The sequence below is a fragment of the Zonotrichia leucophrys genome, chromosome 1A, assembly GCF_028769735.1.
Source record: "Zonotrichia leucophrys gambelii isolate GWCS_2022_RI chromosome 1A, RI_Zleu_2.0, whole genome shotgun sequence".
In the NCBI taxonomy this organism is placed as follows: Eukaryota; Metazoa; Chordata; class Aves; order Passeriformes; family Passerellidae; genus Zonotrichia; species Zonotrichia leucophrys.
Genome location: NC_088170.1, coordinates 53,923,118 through 53,931,130, shown reverse-complemented (window position 1 = coordinate 53,931,130; position 8,013 = coordinate 53,923,118). Strand labels below are relative to the sequence as shown.

Here is an 8,013-nt window from a genome sequence, read left to right as displayed (position 1 = left end):
CGGGGAGGGGACCCGATTTTTGATGTTTTTGAGCTGCTCGGAGGTGCCCAGGGAGCGGCGCAGCCGCTAGAGGGGAGCGCGGCTCCGTGCCCAGCAGCGGCATTCAGGGGCTCTCGGGCACGGAGTTTTTGTTGCTAACACGCGTTTGTTTAATGTTTCGTTGCCAGGCCTGGCCTGTGTCCGTGGTAAGCCGGCAGAGGCAGGAGCAGGTTGTGCTTGGAGCTTTCCCTTTGCCCCAGCTGGAGAGCGGAGGGCACGGACGGGGATCCCGGTGGGAGCTGCTGCCCTCGCACCAGCTCCCCCTGCACAGGAGGGCAGGGGGGCCCCAAAACCCCTCCTGTCCCCTCGGCACCTGGCTCCAGAGACCTACAAGTGCTCCAGTGGAGTTCACAGGGAAACCTGCTGAGAACATGAAATCTGGTCAGGCAAAGTTTAACCCGTGCACATCCCCATCATTTCCATAATGCCAAGACAAGTATATGCACAATTAGCTTCACGAAGAGCCCATCCAATGATGCTTCTTTAAATGGTAAAGAAACTGCTAATTTGGTTTTTATGGAAAGGAGAAAGGATAAAATTGTATTCATTATCTGGATATATTTGGGAAACAGCATTCCCTTGTGCAGTTATGATATTTATTCAGAAACAGTGGATAAAGTAAGCTTTACTTTAATCCAGTGGCCTCTGGATAGAGCTGGGACACCTGGTTTGTGTCCACTGTTGTTTTCATGTCCCGTACGTTTCTTGGAGAGATGTGACAGCTTAGAAGAGTAAACCCACGTGGATGAAATCCTTTGCTTCCCTTGGGGCCAAGAGAAGGGCACTGAGCACAGAAATAGAGTAGTAAAAACAACAATACCTTTGCCATTTATTTCAGGGTAAATGTTACCATCTTCCCCTTTTTGTGGGATATTTTATTATGGCTGAGTATAGTGCCAAGTCCCTGGCACATGGTCCAAAAATGCCCAAAGTCTTGTCACCTTCCTCGTTCCTCACAGCTTGCTTTACTGTATTTTTGGTGTATTGTTCCCTATAGCTCCCCAAAGCTCTAAAACTGCCTTGAAAACTTTTGGGAATAGTCCACCTACAAACCAGTGAGTCACTTAGCAATGTTTCACTGATTTAAGTTAATCTGAGTAAACCTTCCATCCTGCTTTAAAACTTGTAATCTTTGTCTTATGTTTTTCAAGGATTTGTGAGATGGAGAATCATGCTGATGGCTTTAAAGTATTTAAGTGCCTCAGCACTCTCAAAATCTCAGCTGAGCAGCAAAGCCAAGGGCCAGGCTCCAAGAACACCCTCCCTGCCCTCAGATCATACTGGAGATTTGTTTGTTTGTATAAATCAACTGGAAGGCTTCTTCATCTGAGCTCTGGCTGAGTCTGACCTCTGTGATGTAAAGTTTTCAAAGGGTCTGGCATAGCCATGGGAGCTCAGAGTGTACACTGGTTCTGGGCTGGAGGCTCCCAGTCAGGAGCTGGCTGATGGGTGGGAGCCTCTCAGCTGGGGTAAGGGACCAACAAACAGGGACTCCCACTCTCTCTGGTTGTGCAGTTCTAATCTGTGGGTTCTAATCTGCGGGTTACATTCAGAGAAACAAAGGTACTGGGGAAATCTGCAAGATTGTTTAGGAGCTTCTGAGGAACCAGATGATATAAGAAAATCAGCTGGAAATCCCTTTTCTTAAGAAAAGAAAAGAAAAAAAAAAGGCAGGGGATTACAGGTCAAAAGTGCAGTGTCATAATAGGCAGCAGGGTGTCCAGGAAGGGGAAAGTGAGGACAGCCTAGGATCAGCTCTTATAAAAGCAATGGGAGAGGGAATCCCCTGAGCTCCAATTTATATAAGGAAATTCCAGAAGGCAGGAAGCAAGCATTGTGGTCCAGCCACAGTGAGAAACAGGGCTTCTGTGGCTTTCTGTGGTCACCTAGGGTGACTTGACAATTTAACTCACTCTAGGTGACCATAGTCAGTGGATTTCATCCACGTGGGTTTACTCTTTTAAGCTGTCACATCTCTCTAATAAACCCTGTCTCTCACTGGTGGGGTTTGAGGTGAATCACCCCAGGTAGAAGGGGAATGAAATCTCCACAGTCATGCAGGCCACATCCTGGCCTCTTGAGTCCAGCTGGAAATTTGCTACTTCTTCCACTTCCAGGGAGTCCCAGATATCATAATTTCTCTTTCCTGACAGTGCTTCAGAGTCATCATCAGGTGTCATGTTGGCTTTAAGCTTTCACCAACCACACTAGAAAACAACTTTTGAGTAACCAGGATATGGTAGAAATTCCAACCCCTGGCTTTGAGCAGGTGCTTCAAAGCCTGTGCTATGCACATGCTACCCCATCCTACTCATATCCACGCTAAACAACATGGACCATTTCCCTCTTTTCACTTATTTATCTTTGTGCTTTTTTATTGGGGTGATTTCTCTGCTGCTTGGTTACGTATTCGTGTTGGACTGTGAATAATTGGTTGGTTTCTTGCTTGTTTGGCATAATTGATCTCCTTCATTGAAAAAAAGGAAGAACTGAGGTGACTGCAGAGCAGGTTGTTTTACATTACCTCATTTTCACTTGCTGTTTGAATTTAGTCTGCCATGAGGGCCAGTTGCCAGTGATTGTATCTGCACACACGTACACACACAGATACAATGAACTCTTTGACAGTCAGGCTTCACAAGTAAATGGAGGGTGCTTGTGTTCATACAGTTAGCTTGGATTTGTTCATACATGCTTTTGAATGCTGCCTGTAAGCTGCTTCATGACCTCAGATGTCACACAACATCCCTCTTACATCCGATAGTGAAGTACCAAGCTGCTGAAGCATCTCTGTGTGAAGTGGATTTCAGAGTCTTTGCAAAAGAGGTTTTTGCTGAAAAATTCCACAGAGGTATGCTCCAGTAAATATTACCTTTAGTTCAGATAAAAGTATGAAAGACTTCATTTAATAGTATTGCAGAAATCATGTAGTACTGAAAAATGCAGGAGTCCAAGAACTTGTTTACAGCAGGTTTTTTAGCAGGTTGAAAGTTTAAAACTATAAAAAAGTCATTGCACAGAAGTACTTCTGTATACATATTTTATAGTGCAAGACTTCAAGAAAGATCAACACAAAGTTCATTATTGAAATATAAATGTCAATTTACGAGTGATATTGTAGCCAATTGTGGAAAGACAGGGTTTCTCTTGCTTACCACGTTTCTCCAAATTGCTCACAGTGAGTTGCAGGCATGCATAAGCAACACCCAACTTAAAAATTTTCAAGGCAGAGAGCAAAACACAAATTTCATAACTGAAAATCAGAAAGGTCCGGCCTGGGGAGTGAGAAATTACCTAGCTATTAGGGTTAGCTGAGGACATAACTGCCAGGCACGCTCTCACACTAGTAAAATGCATGTATGGAATAGAATGATTTCAATTTGCATATTTGGCGCTGTTTATTTTCTCGTTCCCTAAAGCATCGAGGATAGACATTTCATACCAGCCAAATGTCATAAAACTGGCTCCTGCCTTGCACTGGCATGCTGTAGAACACGTATTTTAAACCCTACCAGCAGCCTCCCTTCTGCTGTGTGAGTGCAATGCCAGCTGCCACCGGCCAGCCAGATCGTGCCCACTCGTGGAGCCGCTGCTGGGTGGGAGGAGGCTGGGGCAGCAGCTGGGGTAAGCATGTGCCCAGCCCAGAGCCAAGACAACATTGCTGTGAATTTATTTCAGTGTAGTGGCTGATCTGACTAAAGATATCTGCAGACACAGTCATGCAACTGCTGTCCATGCTGGAGATACACACAGGGTGTGTATGTTTAATGCTTGTGAATCTGAGGGCTGTGGTCTCATGCTCTGCCCGGCCGCTTGGGAACAGGAGATCACTGATAGTTAAAGTCATAGTGTAATGAGTGTGAGGTGATAAGAAAATGTGGAGGAAACCTATATTCATTACATGAACAAATATGATAGAAACAAAGTTCATCTGACACCAGTTGCTCAAAAAGTTAGCTGTTTAAATCTAAGCTGCCAAAATTGAAGTTTATTTCATTCTAGAGTAGACTCATGTGCATCTGGATTCAGTTATCTGAATGTAGATCCTGTGTAATTTTAAATGCTTGTGAGACATACCACCTGCTGTTCCAAGAAACGTCAAATATTTTGCAAATTCGGCGTCATATGCAAGCCCCGTGCTACTGCCAAATGGCTTGAAGTACCGAAGTTCTCTAAAGTAGCACAAGAACCTACAAGTATTCTTTGAATACTTTGCACAATTTCAACACCATGACCTCATTGTCTTAATCCAAGGCTAAATCCTACTCCTGAAAATTCAGTGACATCCGTTCCAAATAAAACAGACTTCAAAGCTTCAGCTCTGCACTAATAGCTATCAGTATCACACGGGGTTAGTAGTGATGAAGGCTTTGGGCAGGAGTAACTTGTAGTAGCCTTGAACTAAGATGGAAGACAACTGATCTCATTATTTTTTGAAAATAAAAAGGTGTTAGATTTTTGCTTCCTTGAATGGCTAAGGAAAAAAAGAGCCTCATAACTCTTCAAATTTGGAAAGTAAAAAATATTGCTTTATTTATAATGATGAATGGAACAACACAGTATTCTCACACCTAATAAGATGTCATCAGTTACTGAATCCAATCTGGAAGCTGGAGATGTTCTGGAGTCCTCTCTGGAACTTGTTTTCGTTCAATTTCATCCAGTAAGGAAGAAAGACCTGCAGGATCTCTTTGAGTCTTAAGTTTCTTTCTGAAGTATGGCAATTCGTGATTGATAGCAAAATGAAGGCTGAGATTTTTCCCTGGAAAAAAGAACATCTATTGCTACAATCTCATGAATAATGGCCTCTCCAATGAAGGCATAAACCCTTGCCCACATGAGAAGTCCTCTCCTGCACAGCTGTGTCAGTAAAGAGCACTAGTGTGGATAAAGTTGGTTCTGAAGGGGATTTTTTCTTGTAAGGGGAACTTTACACTTTTGCTCAGGTCAGGGAAGCCCTTCTGTGTCTCCGCTCCATTGGTGTGGCATTTCACTACATGCAGTAGTAAGGTCTGGGTAATTGGGGGTTTCTCTGCATACTTGCTTTTCCAGGTTATTCATGAAGATATTAAATAAAACTAGTTCCACCATCTCTACCTGGGGATACTCCAGTATTTTCTCCATCCTATAAGTGAAACTGAAGCCCTACTTTTTGCTTTCTGTCTTTTAACCAGCTCTCAAACTCTTAAGTAGTGCTTCTTCCAGAATAGTGGCATCTTGATAGTCTTTGATGCAGAAGAGCTTTTAGTTAGTTTTTTCTGCACTGCTTGTTGCGTTACCGTGGCATTCATAATGTCATTTTTCATAGTACTGCCAGGTGATCAACTACCCCTAAAAGATTTTTAAATCTGTAAAGCTGCTGTGCTGTAAGAATTCAGTATGGTGCAGAACTGCCCAGGCACAACTGTCAGACACAGACATAGGCTTGGATTCCATCGGGAAGTACAAAGGAGAGGAGCACCTCGAGGTGTCCTGTTCCCCACATGTGCACATGAACATGGCTGCTGGGGGTCACCTCACTGCTTTGTGATGATTATATTTAGCTTGAGCTAAATATGGTTTAAGAAATTTAATTTGTTAATAAACATCGTTAATAAACTTCTCACCGCCATATCACCATTGAATGCCACAGTTCATCCATTAAGTCTGTTCTGGATGTTGAAGGGAACCACACATGAAATAGACTTCATGGTGTCCATTCTGACACTTTTGCTTCTACTTCATCATTTGACCATTGGTAACTCCAATCCTTTGACATGAGAAGAGTCTTATGCCTTTACCCCTCATCCTTTTATTTTCTTGGGTTTTATCAGGATGCTGTCAGGTAACTAATGGTGATTTTTGTGAAGCAGATGGTTTCTTAGGATGGACCCCATTTGTATACAAAAGCACTCACCCAGACCAGTCACCTGGGTGTAGCCAGACTCCAACAAAGCTCATTGTTTGTTCATTCAACCATATACACAGATGAAAGAGTATTTCACACTGGTTTTACCTTATTTGAGAGCACTTCATAGTCTGATATTGCCATTTTAATCTAGGCCATTTAGTCTATAGTAACTGATGTTATTGCTTATATGGAGTTAAACCTTTAACTAAAAAAACCCATATTTCTAGCTATGAGGTATAGGGTATGTATTTTTATTTTGTGTGGTGTGTTTAGTAGGTGGCAGTCTGCTCTTCCTCTCTAAATGTTCCTGAGTTATTGTCATGGTAAAACTACTCTTCTAATTCTGTAAAAGAGAGAAACAAAATGTAATTTTTACCTTGACAGAACTTTGGGATGGATGAAGTAATTTACTGAAGCATCTTTAAAAAAGGTTTCACCTTGGGACAGAAAATAGAAAAGAAAGATTTAGCCTATTGCAAGATTCAGGGGTGTTAACCCCTATATACTTATGTACCTATGTAGACAAAATAATAAAAACCGAATATTTTCTGAGAAATCACCAGTGTGCTATATAATTGCTAACAATGCATCTGAGGATGCTGCATAGCCCCATTATACAAATGTCTGCAAGCTTCACAGTATTCAATGTTTTTTCTCATACCATCCCTGCTAAGGAGAGAATGTGAACAGAGAGACAGAATGACATTCAAAACACTGCTGGACAAAGACCATGGCCCTGCACTTGAACATCTGAGCTTGTTTCTGGGTTTGTCCCAGCACTCAGGCTGCTGTGGCTCAGCCCTGTGAGCTGTGCCCCTTTGCCCTCCCTGCTGCAGGGGGAGGAAGCATCCAGGAGGGGAGGAAGCATCCATACATTCTCCTGACACCATCCGCAGCCCCCCAGACTGGTGTGTGCCCGCTCTGCCCTGCTCACACAGGCGTCAGCCTCAGCTAATTCTGAGCAGTGCCAGCTGGCCCACACAAAGCACAGGGACTGCCGAGCTCAGCCAGGCTGCTCAGTGTCCCTGGGCTCTCCAGGTGACAGCACTGTGCTCTGCACAGCCACCCTTCCTGCACTTGCAGGGGTGGTCAGGCTCTGTGGCTTGTGCCTTGAGCCTGGCTGTGATACCTTGTGGGAGCTTGCTGGCACCTATCTTAAATCTAGGAAAATTTTGCAGCAAATTAGACCTGTCTATCACACAGTATTGAGTTCAGCACAGAAAAAAACCCCAGCTGTGATTTTCCAAATCACAGCTAAGGAAAACAGATAGTACTGCAAGACTATAGATGTTAATCAGAAAGGGGGAGATCTGGTTTAATATTCCTCTCACCTGGTGAGATTCAGATTGTCCTTCCCAGGATATTGCACTCCTTGGCAGCCTACTGACAAGACTGTGGTGATGGTCATTTATTCTGCAGGCAGAATGTGAAACTGATGAGAGAACAGAAAGCAAAAAAGTGTCTAAATCTACAGGCTACTATTTATAGATACATTCTCAGCAAGGAGAAATCCTTGTTTCTGCTTCCTGCTTCCACACTGGTCTGTGTGCTTGATCCAGTGACCTATAATGAGGTAAATTCAACACACCTGGCAGGGGTTTTATGTTGTATGAGGCAGTCATGGCAAAGTGTAGAGAGCTGTGATGTTAATCAATAGTCACCATGGCTCCTAAATTGTTTCTCTCAGTCAGAGATCTCTAGATTGGAGATTGGTGTTAAATTACTGCTAATAGGTCCTTCCCAGATGGGAAGAATCTGGGAAGACATAAGTTAAGAGTGTTCAGACATAAGAATGGGGTGAGAACAAAGGGTTAGCACATGTAGGCTGGTGCTGAGAATGCTGGAAGAAGGAGCTACTCTTGCTGGTGGAGGAGGCACTGGACAAATAGGAAGGCAAAGCAAAGATGGAGCTGTGTCAGCCCAGGTGTTTGCAGAGGGAATGGCCTGTGCCAACATGAGGAACAGCACAGTGGGAACTGTTTCTTTAGGTAAGAAATGAGAACACTGACCTTGCAGATGTCTGAGGAGGCACCTAATCTTTGTTTTATCTTTCTTTTTTAATATATATAGCATTTTATTTGGGA

General features: G+C 43.4%; 1 long non-coding RNA gene across 1 annotated transcript; it reads right to left on the bottom strand.

The window, feature by feature from the left end:
* Nucleotides 1-4,546: 4,546 nt before the first annotated feature.
* On the bottom strand, nt 4,547-7,500 carry LOC135457945 (uncharacterized). Its single transcript, XR_010442805.1, has 4 exons — nt 7,422-7,500; nt 7,261-7,342; nt 6,306-6,366; nt 4,547-4,801 (listed from the first exon to the last, which is right to left on the bottom strand). It is a non-coding gene; the product is annotated as an uncharacterized LOC135457945 (long non-coding RNA).
* Between the last annotated feature and the right edge of the window lie 513 nt (nt 7,501-8,013).